The sequence below is a fragment of the Diadema antillarum genome, unplaced genomic scaffold (assembly GCF_040938485.1).
Source record: "Diadema antillarum isolate AM-2024a unplaced genomic scaffold, OU_Dant_1.0 seq00000552_RagTag, whole genome shotgun sequence".
NCBI lineage: Eukaryota > Metazoa > Echinodermata > Echinoidea > Diadematoida > Diadematidae > Diadema > Diadema antillarum.
In genome coordinates, this window is record NW_027271496.1 from 1 (window position 1) to 17,205 (window position 17,205).

The window sequence follows — 17,205 nt, forward strand, 5'->3', positions numbered from 1 at the left end:
AGCGGATGACTGGAACATAAAACTGCACATTATCTTGAATATGAGACCGTTCTGTAGCAAATAATTTTTCACACCAATAGATGTATAATGTACTCTTAAATGGATCCCACAAGAATTGGCAACAATCATCCAACAGCATTCCCACTGATTCCCACTGATCAGTTACTAGCCATCCCCTTTAAATGACTGAGAAGCATCGCAGCACTTTGAAAAGATGACAACGACCTGCGGTAAGAGACAGTTTTAATGGTCGACGGAAGCAGCGGTACAGCTCGTGGCGGTGCGCTCATCTTCAAAGCCAGCGGGGGAAACCGCTACCATTGGCATCCCCTGTGAACAGTGGTTTCTCTCTGAGGAAAAGGGAAAAGTACTCTGCAATCATAGGCCGTCAATATTCACACGAAATTGAATAATTTTGTAAACTGTGGCAACGTTGAGGTTTCCCGTCTCAATTTTTTTTTTTTGGGGGGGGGAGGGGGTATTTTAAACGTTTTTAATAATAAAAAGATAATGCGATTCAGCAGAACAAATGAGAAGAACTGATGCGTATTCTTATTCCAACTAAATACATTATAAATTGAGCCTGAAAGAATATCATAAAACAGTAATTGAACCAGATATACGACCCAAGACACGGTCACTCTTAGTTATCGCTTAGTTTTGTACACATCAACAAGTTGACCGCGACATCCATGATTCAAGTTTTGTCGGCTATAAATGATAAATTGCCATTTAAATTTGATGTTGCCTACGTCGTGATTCTTCTTTCTGACGACCCTTTGATTCGACCAGACTTTTCCTTTCTTTGTTTTAATTTGCACGATAGTTGTAGTAATAGTAGCAGCCAGGCAGAGCAGTTCTCCAGGGCCGCAATACGCTTGGCCCTTTCCTGGCACAAATTCATTTCTATATTAATTCTCGAAATCAAATTTTGATAATATTCTTCGATTGCGGCCAGGAAAAACTGGAATGCCGGGATATGTTTCCTCATCCTTTTTGTAGGGTTGGGTCCCTCGATTCGCCTGGTAATTTTCCAGGAGTTAGCACGATTACCGAATGTTCACAAAATGATTAGTGGTGATAGTCACCAAATGCCTTTCGCAAACACTTTTGACGACACTCGCTTAGAATATATAATATGCTTGTTGCTAAACATTGCTTGATGTCGCTAATGGCAGAGGCGAATCCCGATATTCGTCAGAAAAGTTGACGAATCCAAAAATTCGCAACGTTCGTAAGTATTTGCCGCTAAGAGATATCACCCCCCCCCCCCCCCCCTTGGATTACGCGAAGACGCAACATGTCCAAAGTTAAATGGCGCCCCCATGGGGTCATTGCATCTAGTTACTAGTAGTTCTCTGCGATGTGAATTTGCAACACGACCAAGTGGAGGCAGATCATTTTACATGAGGGGGGGGGGGGGGGTAAAATATATTAAAAAAAAGGATATACGATTTCCAATGTTTTAGGGATTAATGGGTTAAGGAAAAAATTGCTTGGGTATCAAAATCGTGAACTCTGTCATGTCCTGTTCGTGTGTGTGTGTGTGTGTGTGTGTGTGTGTGTGTGCGTGTGCGTGTGAACCTTTTAAGTGGGAGGTTGGGAAGAGGGTATTCCGTTCCCTCCCGAGGGAAATTTCACGTTTGTTGTAGTGAAATTCAACGATGTGATGCACACTTTTGGTAGCATTTTAAGAAGACTTTTGATCGGGAAAGTAGAGATTTTTTTTTTTCGGTAATGGGCATTACACGTTCAATTCATCGTACTTTCGTTCGTTGTTTCAACAAGAACTCGCGAGATTTTGCGAGGAAAGAGGAAAAGTTTACAAATTATGAGGTCAGAAACAGAGCATGCGTACAGGACATATCATATGGTAGCGTGATTTGATCTCTGAGAAACGCTTTTTCGTTTGATATGCAATTTTCACATGATTGGCATTTTTTTTTTTTAGTAAGAAATGAAATTAAGCAATGTTTAGATTTTTTGTTCCTGGATTTGATTTATTTTTCTTCTTTCCGTGGACCTGACCCGTGCATTCATCTCACGTTTGTCTCGAATATCTTATAGCGTATTAAATACCCATCTTAAAAAAAAGTCCAAGTATTTGGCAAAAGGTCTGACAGGGACGGATTTATGTGTGTAAACGGGTGTAATTGATACATGCACTTGCATTAAAGGGATGTCTAGTATAACTGATCAGTGGTAATCAGTAGGAATGCTAGGGATGATTGTTCCAATCCTTGTGGGATTCATTTAAGAATACATTATATATATCTAGGGGTCATCCCACGAGACCGACATCCACGAGTCATACGGTCCACGAGACCGACATCAATAATAGGTTCATGAGTCATACAGCCCGCGAGTTATACGGCTCAGGAGTCATACAACCCACAAGTCATACAGCCCACGAGTCATACAGCTCACAAGTCATACAGCCCACCAGTTATACAGCCCACGAGTTCGACGTCAAGTAAAATAAGCCCACGAGTTATACAGCCCATGAGTTCGACACTACGCACAAAAGGCTCACGAGACCGATACTAAGCAAAGAAAGCCCACGAGACCGACACTGTGCTTAGAAGGCTCACGAGACCGACACTAGGCGAAAGAGACCCACGAGACCGACACTAGGCAAAAGAGGCTCACGAGACCGACACTAGGCAAAAAAGGCCCATGAGACCGACAGGATGAACAGCAGCACCTATAGACCAATTAATTGTATAGGTTGTGCAGATAATGGCATAAAGAAGGTAGAAGAGATGGAAAAGGAGAATTGCTTTGTAGGGTATTACCCCGTCAATTGCCCTCCCTCACCCCCCTGAACGGTCAAGATCTTAAATTGTGTTTGCATATGTGAGTGTTTGTGAAAAAATAAACACAATTCAGTAAAAGTGCATGAGATGCTTCAACATTACTTTCGAAAATTCCAAAACACCCTCTTTTCCCCTATCTGAAAAGCTCATACCGGTATACACCTACTTAGAATAAGATAATAAAATGATGTAGACATTCAGATCAACCACCTAGAAAAATACCCAGGTATGAAATGAGGTTAACTGCAAGAAAATTATTCACAAAATAGTCAGTGTAGTAGTGCACACCTGCTTTACACTGATGATATGGGGAGGGGGGGGGGGGGAGGGGGTAGTCATCTGCAAAGGCATTGAAGTGGTATAAATTCACAGAAAATAATGTAATCGTCAATTAAGGCAGCGTTGAGAATTCGGAAAAAGAAGATGCATCCATGAAAACAACTTTTCTATTTCATGAAAAATGTACCGTTTTAAAAAGAATTACTATTTTACAAACACAAGCCACTGAAATCGAGGTGAATCGCTGCGACAAAAAAAACCCCCCAAAACAAACGTTTTCATCCGTTGAATTTCATACATCATAGTTAAAGAGAAAATTACAAATTAAACTCTAAGCAGGCGGGTATAAGCAAGCAGATAGGATATCTAATAAGGCCTACGTAACTTGTGAAGCGAGAAAGAAAAGGGCGAAAAAAAACAACTTACATCCTGTCCACCGTCTAATTAGAAATTAGGAAAGCCTATTAGATATAGCACGATGGCATCTAAAATTAAACCATTTATCGTTCTAGTCCTTTTTCATATTTTCATAAATTCTTTTTTTTTTTTGGGGGGGGTGGTCTCATGAAGAGGACAATTTTATTTTTAAAAAAGTTAAAAAATGGTAACAATATCGTTCCTCGTAGCGTGACAGAACTGCCCCCTAAAAGCAACACGTGTACAAATACATACTTAATGTTGATATGTAGATGATGCTGTTATTAGTAAGTTACAATCTTTCGCTCGACAGCGTAACGAAATTGCACCCGCCATAAAATGGAATTTTCCCCTTCATGGAACACCCAGTACAGGTACATTTGTAATTGACATGTAGATGGCGCTGTTCATCCTGTCGGTCTCGTGAGCCTTCTTTATCTAGTGTCGGTCTCGTGGGGTTTCTTTGTCTAGTGTCGGTCTTGTGAGCCTTCTTTGCCTCGTGTCGGTCTCGTGGGCTTTCTTTGCTTAGTGTCGGTCTCGTGAGCCTCTTTTGCGTATTGTCGGTCTCGTGAGCCTTTATTGTGTAGTGTTGGTCTCGTGGGCTTTGTTTGCTTAGTGTCGGTCTTGTGAGCCTTTTGTGCGTAGTGTCGAACTCATGGGCTGTATGACTCGTGAGCCGTATAACTCATGGGCTGTATGACTCATGGACCTATTTTTGATATCGGTCTCGTGGACCGTATGAATCGTGGGAGTCGGTCTCGTGGGATGACCCCCATTTGGTGATGTGAGTATAATTCATTGCCAAATAAATGTTAATGATTTGACCTTGATTTATTAATTTGTACATGCACCAAGATTGGTGCACTCACTTATAAAGTGCACATACACAATTAATTTGACTTGTTATTTGGTTTTCAATTGCCAGTATACATCATCGATGTGTATGTATGAGGAAGTGCAGGTCTCTTGTGGATGTGAAGTGAAATTTGGATGAAATCTTGATGGACTGAATTTGATGAAACAGGACTGACAATTTTGTTTAAAAAAAACAAAAAAACCAAAACTAAATCAATCGGATACACCATTTGCTTTTCATAATACCAGATATGCAAGGTAAGGGAGAAGAAGGCTTTTTCTTATGCTGCTTTCATTTTTCCTACTTTATCACAGATGCGCTTTGATATTATAATTATGCATTAATGTTCTTGTTGAGACCGAAGTGATTTTGTGAAATAACGTCGAGAGAGATCCATTACGGACGTTCGCTTTAATTGTCATACATTGTACAATTTGTATATCCTATCCTTTATAATACACTCTTATTTCTCTCATTCCCTAAGTAGGCTGAACACGCTGCGAACAAGAAGAAGGAAAAAGAAAGCAAATCCTAAAAGTGCATGCGCAATCACGTTCAGAATATACTGAAACGAAACGGATTAAATGACGGAAGAAGTCTTTAAGGGGCACGTGTCAACGTAAATGTTTTACAAGAACGTGGAAGCAGTTGAATGAAAATGAGAAGAAACGGAGAAGGGATCGAGCTCCAACACAGAGAGAAAAGAATTTCCAGTGCACTGCCGTTATACCGAATTTTTTTTCATTCATCGAAATGTCGTCATAAATTAGCAAAAATAATGCAATATATAAATATTGTCCGATGAAAACACGCAAATCCTCCGTTTATCATGACATTGTGTTATTTATACTCATCAATGAAAAGCAATGTTAATTTGCAAATCCGTCTTATTTGTTTTCGATTTCTTTTTAATTCTACATTTAAGAACCAGAAAGACCGTCAAGTTGTTTGTGTTTTTGTGCTTACTTTGAAAACACATATTAAAAAAGTGATGATTTAGTAATAGGTTTAGGTCACACTATCCATCCAAGTTATATGGACTCACTCTGTTTTGTTATGACGAAACTTCGGAGGATGGGACTTATTTCTGACTAATGTAATAGCACAAATTCTCCTCGATAGTGTGTAACACAAGGGATTTCTTCTTAGACACACTGAAACGTGAAGCGTTTTCCCTCCGCAGCTAAACGTCGTATTTCGAGAACGAAGCACATTTCCTTTGTTCGTCTATGTCAATTCCTTGTCATATTCAGCTGTGACTGTGTTTGTTATAAACAAATTTTGCATTGTAGACTTTATATAACAAATTCAGGACCTGAATCTTTACTTCGTGATCAAGAAATTTTGATAAGTGTTTTAGCTCTCAAGGACGTTTCCTTTATCGCGATTGTATGGGAGTGTTAAATTTTTGAACTTAGTCAACTCTCAAAGCTATCTTCTTGCATTTTTTTTTTCATACGGACTTTGGTCAATAATCGATCTTCAGTTAAGACATCTAGAGTTATAATAAAACATGTTTTCAAAAAATCATCCAAATTATTTGGGTAATGGTAATGAAAGCAATGTGTGTGGAAAATATTTCTTTTTCAATTTTCAGGGGTTACCGATGGCCTGTTTACAACTGACAAGACATAACATTTCATTTGATTCCTTTAAGCTAAAGCGTAAATTTACCAAAAAAAAAATGGTAGTCGTTATAATTACCGAGTTCACTGATTTGCTTGATGGAACATACTAGCGACAAGGCGTAATGTTCCATCAGATGGACTACGTCATGGAGATTAAATACACGTACGTTTGTACGTTCATGTCCGAGAGATGGAAAAATGCTTTCTTTGATTCCTCAGCATGAAAGGATAAACGAGCTTTTATAATTGAGAATTGCTTTTAATTATTTAGGATTTTGCAGATGAGTTTGTTGGCGACATGAAATTGCTGTTTGTTGTGAATAGAATGCGTTTCCGACTCCAGAGAACTGCATTGTTCAATATCCTGTTTGTTCCGAACGTTCTTGAGCTATATGCGAACCTCCGTTACGAAAACTATGCTATGTTCGTTGGGTTATAGAGACTGTATAGATCAGATACACCTTAAAAAAGCCTGTTATTATTTCTGAGTAAGGATTGAAATATGGGATAGTGAAATAGGAGGTCGAAATATTGAGTTTCTGTGAAATGCGCGTAAATAGGAAAACGTGTTTAGCGAAAAAGTAATATTTCAACAGAAATAACGAATTTCGGTAAATCATCAGTTTTGTACCATTACATACAGGTTAAGAGTACAAGCTTAATATTCTGCCAACACAAGCACATATCCCTTACGATACTTCATTACGATTTTGAATTGAATCAGATTACTGCAAGCTATGTTAAATGGTATTCAAATGTATGTGCAGTATTATTCTTCACTGACGTTCGCTGCTCTGGACATGGTAAACCTCCGTGGCGAATAAAAACTCGTTCCTCTGGGAAAATTCCAGTATATTATTGGGTTCATATCTAAAAGCTTGAATTGTTCTCTTTCAAGGAAGATAAATGAGTTGGAGTAATTCCTACTTTTGAAATTTGGCGTTATTTTAGCTCAATTATACATATATATATATATATATATATATATATATATATATATATATATATAATTGGTAGCAAAACTTGCACATAGACGTGGCTGATGTTGGGTTGCACCTCTTTATTCAAGCTTTCGGATGAAATGCCCTTCTTCAGGATCTACACAGTCAATGTTCCGAGATTGTATCTAGTACGATTATTGTATGATCGTTTTTTTTTTTTTGTTTAAAAATATGTTGCAATATTGTATGTTTTGTACTTATTGAAATGTTGAGAATACTTTGAAGGTTGAGAATATTTTGAATGTATAATATTGAAGGTTAGTTAAGTTTAGAATGATTCAACATTTAGGTTGATTTTGTTTATACGTTGTTGTCATTGACTCTGTAGATCCTGAAGAAGGGCATTTCGCCCGAAAGCTTGAAAAAAAAAAGGTGCAACCCAACATCAGCCACGTCCATGTGCAAGTTTTACTGCCAATCATATTAACTGTCCTTGCACCGCCCCGCCATGTGGTGGTTAAGTCCTTTGCAGTCACTATAGATATACAGTTTATTACGCCAGCCAATCAACATGCTTCCATCAATCCGCAACTGCGGGTGATGAAGAGGTTTGCCCTCTGTGACTTCTTTCCGTGCACGTAATCCATATTGAAGACATTTTTATCAGCAAAAGTTGACTTATTTCAGCAGAATATATGCTGAAGATTCATTTAAGCACACACACACACGAAAAAAAGAAAGTACAGAGTCGCGGCAAAGAATGGGGTTGAGTATGACGCTTGAAAATTATACGCTTTCAATTTATTATAACTCTCTCATACGTTATCACCTTCGTGCAGCAATTAACGACTTGCCATAAATTTTTAAAATATAGATCTCTCTGCAGTTAGTTGCAAACACATATGCATAAAATGAGAGAAGAGGTAATAGTTAAAAATGGAAAAAATGAATCCACAAAACAATTCGGCTTTGTTTTTGATATACGTCTCCTTTCCATCAAGCTTGGTGATATTCCCGTCATCACATTTAAACCCAAAGTAGTGTATTAGCAGTCATTTACAAGCTGTGTGGTCGTTCACAGTGAAACCGGGCTGACTTTCTGAAATGAAGGGCGTGATCTTTGTAGTGCTCATTTTGTTTCATTTCACTGGTAAGTCATCCTGAAGTCTTTCGTTTCTAAGACAATTGAAGAGTTTGTTTGCAAACACCGATACGTCCATATTTGCCAAATGGAGATATTTGCGATAAAAGGTCAAGAAAAATAAAGAAAATAATAAGAACATTTTTGCTTCTTTTGACCATAACTTCAAAAATGTAGCTTTATATGTAGTGACCAATATATCATTTAAAATGTATTATTTTGTACTTTATGACAGAGACCGTATTTAAAAATCTTAAAAAATGGACTTATCGGTTTTTGCGAACAAACTCTTCAATTGCTTTTATAAAGTTGATTTTGCACGCTGTATTCTGTCATCCGGTATCTCCAAAACATCAACGTTGTCGATGCTTTGCTTGTTTGTTTTTGGTTTTTAATTTCCTTCTCCTGCCGTAATTTTTCTGAAATATCATTTCAATTATATGTTATAGAACTGCTTCTGATGTTCTTTTTCTGATGACAGAAATGACGACAAAACAAGACGCATATACTTATTATTCCTTTTGACGAAAATGGTGCATAGACTGTTTTGGGTAACCTGTGAATGTTATCTCGACATACCTCCTTCAAAAGGGTTACAGAGGGTTGAGGAGAGTATTACTTCTTTTGGGTTTGAGGTTTGTTTGTTTTTCTGTTTACTATTAAACGTATTACAACTTGGTTTTGCCTTGAACACTCCTGAACTTTAGAACTCACAATATATTTGGGAGGTTGCCTTATTTAGATATACGACAACATGAAACTGTAACGATGATGCTTGATGATATAGGTCAATTATCATTCTATCATTATCACAAATCGCGCTGCTCTCCTCTGTACAATTCATCCTAATGTTGTGTTTTTGGCGTTGCCTGCATAGGTCTGGAGCAATGTTATACCGTAAGTCCTCCATTATAAAATAAATAAATAAATAAATAGATAGATAAATAAATAAATAAATAAATAAATAAATAAATAAATAAATGAAAACATGAATAAATGAATAAAACAATAAATAATCACGCTGGGACCCTCAAAAATAGTAACTTTAAGAAAAGTGAATCAACCCAAATACAATTTCAGGGTCACGGACAATTACTCCAGAAACACAATCCGATTGGTTTTAGTGGCCAATGAGAAATGAGGATCTTTGTATAGATTCTGTCAAGTATCGTTTCTCTTCAAGTTCTGTCCGTTGTGTTTACACATTAATATGCAAATCCAAGAGCATCCCCGACTAGGCGTCTTAGAATGTCTCAGAAAAAATCCAGCGAAATTTCAATCTGTAAGGCCGTGTCACACCTTTTAAGCTAGCCAGTCTTGTTGAGAGGAGGGATTTTCCGCACGCAGGAAAATTTTCCGCGGGCGGACAAGAATGTTTGCGAGTTTCGCACCTGTTTCTTACCTACTAGACACGTACTACTTACCTTCTACTTGCGTGTATTCCGTGTGACCTGCGTGAGAGCTTTGAAACCGATCCGTTTTCTGTTACGAGCGACTTACAGGTGCTGAGATGTACCTGCGTTGGAGTTGCCTGCGAGGTGCTGCTCTAAGGGTCTCATACTGGTGTTCTGCGTGTACCTCTGCGAGCGAACCCCCATGACTCACTCGGAACAAATTTTGAGCATGGTCAAGGCCTTGTCATACCACATCTGGGGAAGTTTTGCGGCTGGACTTGCGGGGAAACGAATTTGCTACCCGGAGCTCTCCGTAGTTGGTTCGCACCTGACAGGACCTATCGCGTATCTCGCCTGTAGTTCTTCTTCTTCTTCCATTCCAGTACAGTCCACCAATGAGGTGTATCGTCGTACTTTAGAGTGATGTGCAGTGTGCTGTGCAATTACTCCATAAAAACTAACTACGTGCGAGTAAAAACCATGCATCCTTCTAACGGAGCTGGATCTTTTGCACCTCCTCTTTAAATTGGTTTGTGGAGGTACTTCGCAGTCCCGTATGCAGCCAAGATAATGACATTCTGTGGGACCTCGGCCATTCCTTCAGAGGAATTTCTTCGCTGAGTTGTCAGCCCCCACGCGACTGGTACAAAGGTCACACAGAATACTCGTTAGTAGAATTTAAAGGACAAGTTCACCTTCATAGACATGTGGGTTGAGTGAATGCAGCAATATTAGTAGAGCACATCATTGAGAGTTTGAGGAAAATCGGACAATCCGTTCAAAAGTTATGAATTTTTGAAGTTTCTGCTCACTCAAGGCTGGATGAGAAGACTAATATAGCTTGTGATGTCACGTGAGTGCAACGATATAAAGAAAGAATAAAGAAAATTCAACTTAGTTTCACTTTTCTCGCATAACAAAAGAACGCTTGACTTCTCTCTTTCAGAAGGCAGGGGGAATAATATTACCCTTTTATGTCAGTAACAAGTCGAAGAAATGTGTACTTTATTAAAAAAAGTAAGGTTTTGTGAAATTCTCTTTTTATTTTCTTTATATGGTTGTACGCATATGACATCATACACTGTAGTAGTCTTCTCATCCAGCAGTGACTACACAGATACTTTAAAAATTCATAACTTTTGAACGGACCGTCCGATTTTCCCCAAACTTTCACTGATGTGTTCTACTAATCTTGCTGCATTCACTCAATTCACATGTATATGAAGGTGGACTTGTCCTTTAAGTAGAACGCGTCCAGCAAGTAAGACACATGGACTGACTCGCTCAAATTCTTTTCCGCCCTCAGGAATGTCCGGTATGCTGGAAAATCCCTACACTCAACAAGCCCGCATAACTTGCCCGGAAAGGTGTGAAAGGGCCTAAACATAGTTGCGGGTAAAAAGATTTACGTGCGCACCTCCGGGCGACTACGGATGAGATACGTGCTAGGTACTGTCATGTGCGGGTCATCAGCGGGGACTTCCGGGTAGTAAAAACGTTCTTCGCAAGTCGTACGCAAGGCTTGCCTGGAAAGGTGTGGCACTTGGACCCCGTTTACAGTGCGAGGCTCGGCCGCGGCTCGGCCCAGCCCCGCTTCAGTGTAAACGCGCAAAAGGCCAAATGCGAGGCCATACATTTGGCCACGCTCTGGAGGTGGTCTCGGTCGCAGCCGAGCCGCGGCCGAGTCCGGCCTTTTCTCAGTGTAAACGTAAACTGGGCCAAATGCGCGGCCAATTCTAGTCTGGCTTCCAAAACCTCTGCCTGTACTATTTCGCTGTTGAGGATATTAACCCCCTCAACGTCGAAATCTAGTATTGTTTAAGATGGTTTTGTCCTGCAAAGGATTTTTTCCTTCGGCAAAGGCCTTTGCCCGAACGGCGACTTCGTCGCCACGGAACTCATTTGGCAAAGGGTCTGAAAATCAGACAATACCAAATTCCATTTGTTTACAAGCAGAGCGCCACTACGACAACATATTGAATGGTTTGAATCAAAAGCGCGGCCGAGCCCGGTAGTGTAAACGGACAAAATTGCGGGCAAAATTCCGGCCTCGCAATTGAGGCTAAGCTCGGCCGCGGCTCGGCCCAGCCTCGCACTGTAAACGGGGTCTTACTATTGCAAACAAAAGAGTTGTTCGTGCTCGTTATTCCGAAGGTCCGTCATTACGAAGGTTAGTTAATCCGGACGTTCGTTATTCCGAAGGTTTGTTATTCCGAAGATTCGTTAATCCGAAAACGACATAAGATTCGTTATTCCCAAGGTTCTTTAATCCGAAAACGAAATAAGGTTCGTTAATACGATAATGTAATAGGGTTCGTAATTCCAAAGGTTCGTTGATCCCAAAAATGAAGAATGAAAATAAATAAGGCTCTGATATTCCGAAAAACCTAATAGAGTAAAATTCATGTAGTGACAAAATGTGGTGTTGTAATCCGAGCAATTACCCCAAGGGGGCAATTAACCCCCCCCCCCCCCCCGGCTAATTACTGGTTAGAGTAAAGATTAGTGTAAAGGTTAGGTTTAGTGTTAGGAGTTTGGGTTAGGGTTAGGATTAGTTTCAGGATTAGGATTAGCATAAGGGTCAGGGGAAGGGTCCGGGGTAATTGCCCGAGACCCGTTGTAATCAATATACCGTTCGTTGATACGTGTGCGCATATGTGTGAGTGTGTGTATTGAGGTCAAGTACATAGAACCTTTAAAATTCCTGTTTTAATGCCCATCTTATCGGCTCTCACCCCCATCATCTTCGTCCTAGGCTTAGGTGATATAGCCTCACCTTTATCGGTAGTCTAAAATTCATCATCACCACATCATAACAATTCAGGAGAGGCATATTCACTTTGAAAGGGGGATACCAGCATACTCATACTCTCTTTGGACACATAAACACATACGCACATATTCAAACACATACACACGTGTACGCACAAGCAGACGCACACACACACACACACACACACACACATGTAAACAGGCAGACACAGATAGACGCGATTCTATACAAACTTTTATCACCAGGCGACGTAGAATGCCGTCGTAATTTGTAATTTCATTTGCACATGTATACTAATGATGAAAGTAGAGGTATTTTCTCCTCCGGAGAATGAGCTCACCTCTCCCACTCCTCCTTCACTTCTTCATCATCGTCAGGAAAATACATTCATTATTTGAAATGATTATCATATTCTGCGACTCCAACATGTCTCAAGCAGGAAAAAAAAAAACATGCGTGGACTGAAAAATAAAGGCTATTAAACAAAAACAATCAAATATACTCAACAAGCAGATTTCAAATGTAGCATCTCTTTTACTAAGCTTCACCGTGAAGAGTGGAATGTAATCGAACTGTCACTATTATAGGTAAGACGTTATTTTTGCATGAATTCAGTGAGAAGTTAAATGCTATTCTCCACTTTTTTTTGTGACATGGTAACACATGGAATTCATGCCGCCGTGGTAACTGACAAAATGTAAGTCAGTGCTATGTATCATTTCTAGTTGTCGAAAGGTTAAATAAATTGCGTTTTAGCAATCCATTATGATAGCCTTTGCTATGACTTTAGTCGTACTACGTTCGCAGGAGTTTGAAAAAGTTACATAGGAACGTTTGTATTCGGTTCAAGCCCACGATACTAATTGCAATCTACGCTCTTGTGTTATTACGGCCATCAGAAACAGTGAAACTATTGTGAAGAGTGGAATTCATTGTAGGCCCACATTGTATTTCAGCTTCTTCCCTGTCATTTATTGCTACAGCGAGTGCATTTCTTTCATTTTCTCATCTCGTTTAATTTCTTTCTATCCCCTTGACTTTATTAGCTCTACGCCTTTTACATGCGCGTGTAATTACCTCCGCCAAGGGAGGAGGTTATGTTTTTGTTACCGTTGGTTTGTTCGTTCGTTCGTTCGTTCGTTCGTTCGTTAGTTTGTTAGTTAGTTAGTTAGTTTGTCCGTGTGCAAAATAACTCAAAAAGTAGTTAACGGATTGGGATGAAACTTGCAGTAAAGGTTGAGAATGACACAAGTAACACACGATTAACTTTTGGTAGTGATCCGAGGATTTTGGGGGAATTTATGAAGGATTTTTTGATATTTTGGCAGGTAGGGTCAATGAACTTGGCAGTTCAGGCTGCGTGTATTTGAGGTTTTTTTGCCTGCGCGCACTAAAGTGCGTGCTCCGCTTTCTGCTAGGACGAGGCGCGACGCGCAGCTGAGGGTTTATGACATAACAAAGGCTTCTATATTGGAAAATCGGGCGACTTTCAGCACACAGTGCTATTAGGGAGCTTTAGATTTTAGACGCGCGGACGTTCAAAGGAAAAAAAAACATGATCTGAGCTTGCGCAGTAGTGCGCGTAAAGTCAATCTATTTTTAGCTTGCGTCGCCTGAGTTGTTCACTACGCGTACTGGGCTATTTTCACGTCCGCACAGTTTGCGACGTAGAGAGCTTCTTCATGCACTGATCATATGGGGGCGCGATTGTATTTTTTATACGTTGCGTCCCAGCGTAATCTAAAGCTACTTTTCCACACGACGCAGGGAGAGGAGAACGTCCAGCGCAAGCGTCGGCTCAAACGTCCGCGCGTCAAAATCTAATATACGAATAATTTATGAGTTGTGAGTGCATAGGGCACGAATATCGCACGAGGCGCGAGATGAGCCACTGGTCTATTCAACAAGGCGCGTAGCGCCGCGTTGAATAGACCAGTGGCGAATCTCGCGCCGAGTGCGGTATTACGTGCCCCAATGCACGAACAAAATCATAAATTATTCGTTTTATACAACACCTTGTCCACAATCACAATACAAAATTAGTGACCGCCAACTCAGGAAGGCCCAAAAATAAATGTAACAATTAGGCAGAGAATTGTAAACCACCCTGTGTACTGCTTTCAAACACTCGTCATGATTCGACCACACAGTCACAGGAATCACGAACTCCGCAGGGTCTATACCCATTCCACGCTAACGTTAGATCGAGTTAGGCCTGACTGTTAGGTCGGTCTGAGATGTCGGTAGATCTAGTAGTAGGTCTAGACTTTGTCTATTTCCGAAAATGATTTTGTATAAAAACACAGAAAAATAATCAAATTACGGTTTCTCAATTTGAAATGAAGTCTTGATGTTGGGATCACTGTGGTCCACGTAGCAGATCAGAGTCAAAAGTAAAAACACAGCAGTACCGCTAGGTGTTACAGGCCGCGATACATGCAACTAGCTAGGTAAAGTAACTGCGCGTACACGTTAACGTTGCAGTACTCCGCCGCGCCTGGTCTGTGAGACTTACCGGCAGCGCAGCGCAGCCGGCCAGCACGTACACTGTACAATGTAGTTTGCTGGCGCTTTGCTACGGGTGTGAGCCACAGAACTCTGTGAGCGGCCATGCATTAGTAGCCCCCCGCGAAGCCGAGCTATAGTACCTTCGAGCCGTGCTATAGGCCCATGCCAGGGGCCTATTGTATGGCTGTCACTCTCAATGAGTTTGACAGGTATTTTCTATTGAATGTCATGTGACATGTTCTTGGCCAATCACAATTCGACATCATTCTGAGGTGTTGTATAAAGCTCCCTATTGACCGATTCTGTGACGCGCTATGTGTATTTTTTGGCATGGGCGCAGCCATAGTGGGTGTCTCAGCCGACCCCCCCCCCCCTTCCCACTCCCCACCCCTTTCCCTACACTAGCACGCGTGCAGAATGAAAAACTGCTTTAGCCAGTGGGCGTCTCGTACTGAGTGCGCGAATGCTTGCTTAGTGCGCGAACCTCTGTTACAAGTGCGCGATAAACATGTTGCCCGGGGTGGGGGAGAGCAGGGGGGGGGGGGGGGGGGTCGGCTGAGACACCCACTATGGCTGCGCCCTGTGCCATGAAATGTCTGCTGCCCTCAACGAACCCGAATCGGTCAATAAGTACGTATGGGTGGAAATCGCTGATATCTCTATGGAAGAACAAGATCAGTGGTGGAAATGAGCTGCATGCTTGGCGGAGGTCTGCGCTCTCAGAGTGCTTCTCTAGTTACCTCCGCCAAGGGAGGAGGTTATGTTTTCGTTACCGTTGGTTTGTGTACTGAACACTTCGTTCGTTAGTTAGTTAGTTAGTTTGTCCGTGTGCAAAATAACTCAAAAAGGAGTTAACGGATTGGGATGAAACTTGCAGTAAAGGTAGAGAATGACACAAGTAACAAACGGTTAACTTTTGGTGGTGATCCGAGAATTTTGGGGGAATTTATGAAGGATTTTTTTTTTTGATATTTTGGCAAGTAGGGTCAATGAACTTGGGAGTTCAGGCTGCGCGTATTTGAGGTTTGCATGAGCGCACTAGAGTGCATGCTCTAGTTTCTGCTAGGACGAGACGCGCCGTGCAGCTGAGGGTTTATGACGTAACAAAGGCTTCTAAATTGGAAAATCAGGCAACTTTCAGCACACAATGCTATAAGTACGTATGGGTGGAAATCACTGATATCTCTAGGGAAGAACAAGATCAGTAGTGAAAATGATTTGCATGCTTGGCGGAGGTCTGCGCTCTCAGAGTGCTTCTCTAGTTATATATTTTCTAAGAAGAAATGCATGTATGGGCCTAAATGTATGTATAAAACTTCATGTGTATACGAAAAGACACTGCAACATTTCTGTGTAAAACCCGATTTTGCACATGTAATTGTAGGTGTACTTTGTTAAAACAAAGCGATCTCAACAAAAGGTGGGTCCCATTTTTTTTATTAGGATTGCCTTATTTTTGGATATCTCAGCCATTTTAAAACCAATTTTCGTCAAATAAACTTTGAATTCCTCCTATGAGTTATGCTCTTCCACATTTCATAAGAGGTTTCTCTCTCTCTCTCTCCACACACACACATCATTATCATCATCGTCATCATTATTATCATCATTATTATCATCATCATCACCATCATCAAAAACACGTTGGAAACCTGAAGCCCCATAAACAGAAACTGCACCATCCACTTAAGATCACGTTTCATTCCCTGCCCCCTCCCCCTTCCCCTGCCAGTTCCTGGTTGCTGTGCCGCACTGTATATCAGGGCAATTACCCCTCCCTACGGACAATACCCCGGCGAAATATTGGTTAGTAATACGGTTAGAGTTAAGATTAGGGTTAGGGTCAGGTGAAAGGTTAGAATTTGGGTTAGGGTTAGGATTAGGCTAAGAATTAGGATTAGGGTTAGGGGAAGGGTCCGGGGTAATTGCAAAGGAGGTTATTGCCATAGACCCCTGCCGAAGATCGTTTCATTATCGGATTAATATGGAATGCTGATACCACGGTAACAACACTTGTTACTATGAATCTAGTAATAATTAAAGTTGCTGTTACCATCGATAATTATTGCCATTACTACCATCAATTTTACTTTTTAGTCTGGTCCATAGTCATTCTCTGTATTATACCGCTTTCAGTATCTCGTGGATTTTTGGCCCGCTCCTGGTCGAAGCTAAATTAGCCCGCGCAAAGCAGAAAATGTTACGTTCAGTAACTATAGCAGAGCTGCGCTACTTTTACAATGAGCCATTCATAAACTCGGTAACGTAAAGGATTACTGCCATGGTAACTGAACACGTCATGGACAGAGCGGAAGTGCATTTTCGATCGATATTTGATGTGCGTGCCGCGCGCGCGCCTGGGAGCTGAGCAGCCGAAGCTGCGACCTTTGACCGTGAAAGGAATTTTGACCCGCGCCTGGAGCTGTTATCGTTCATAAACTCTTCGATCAGC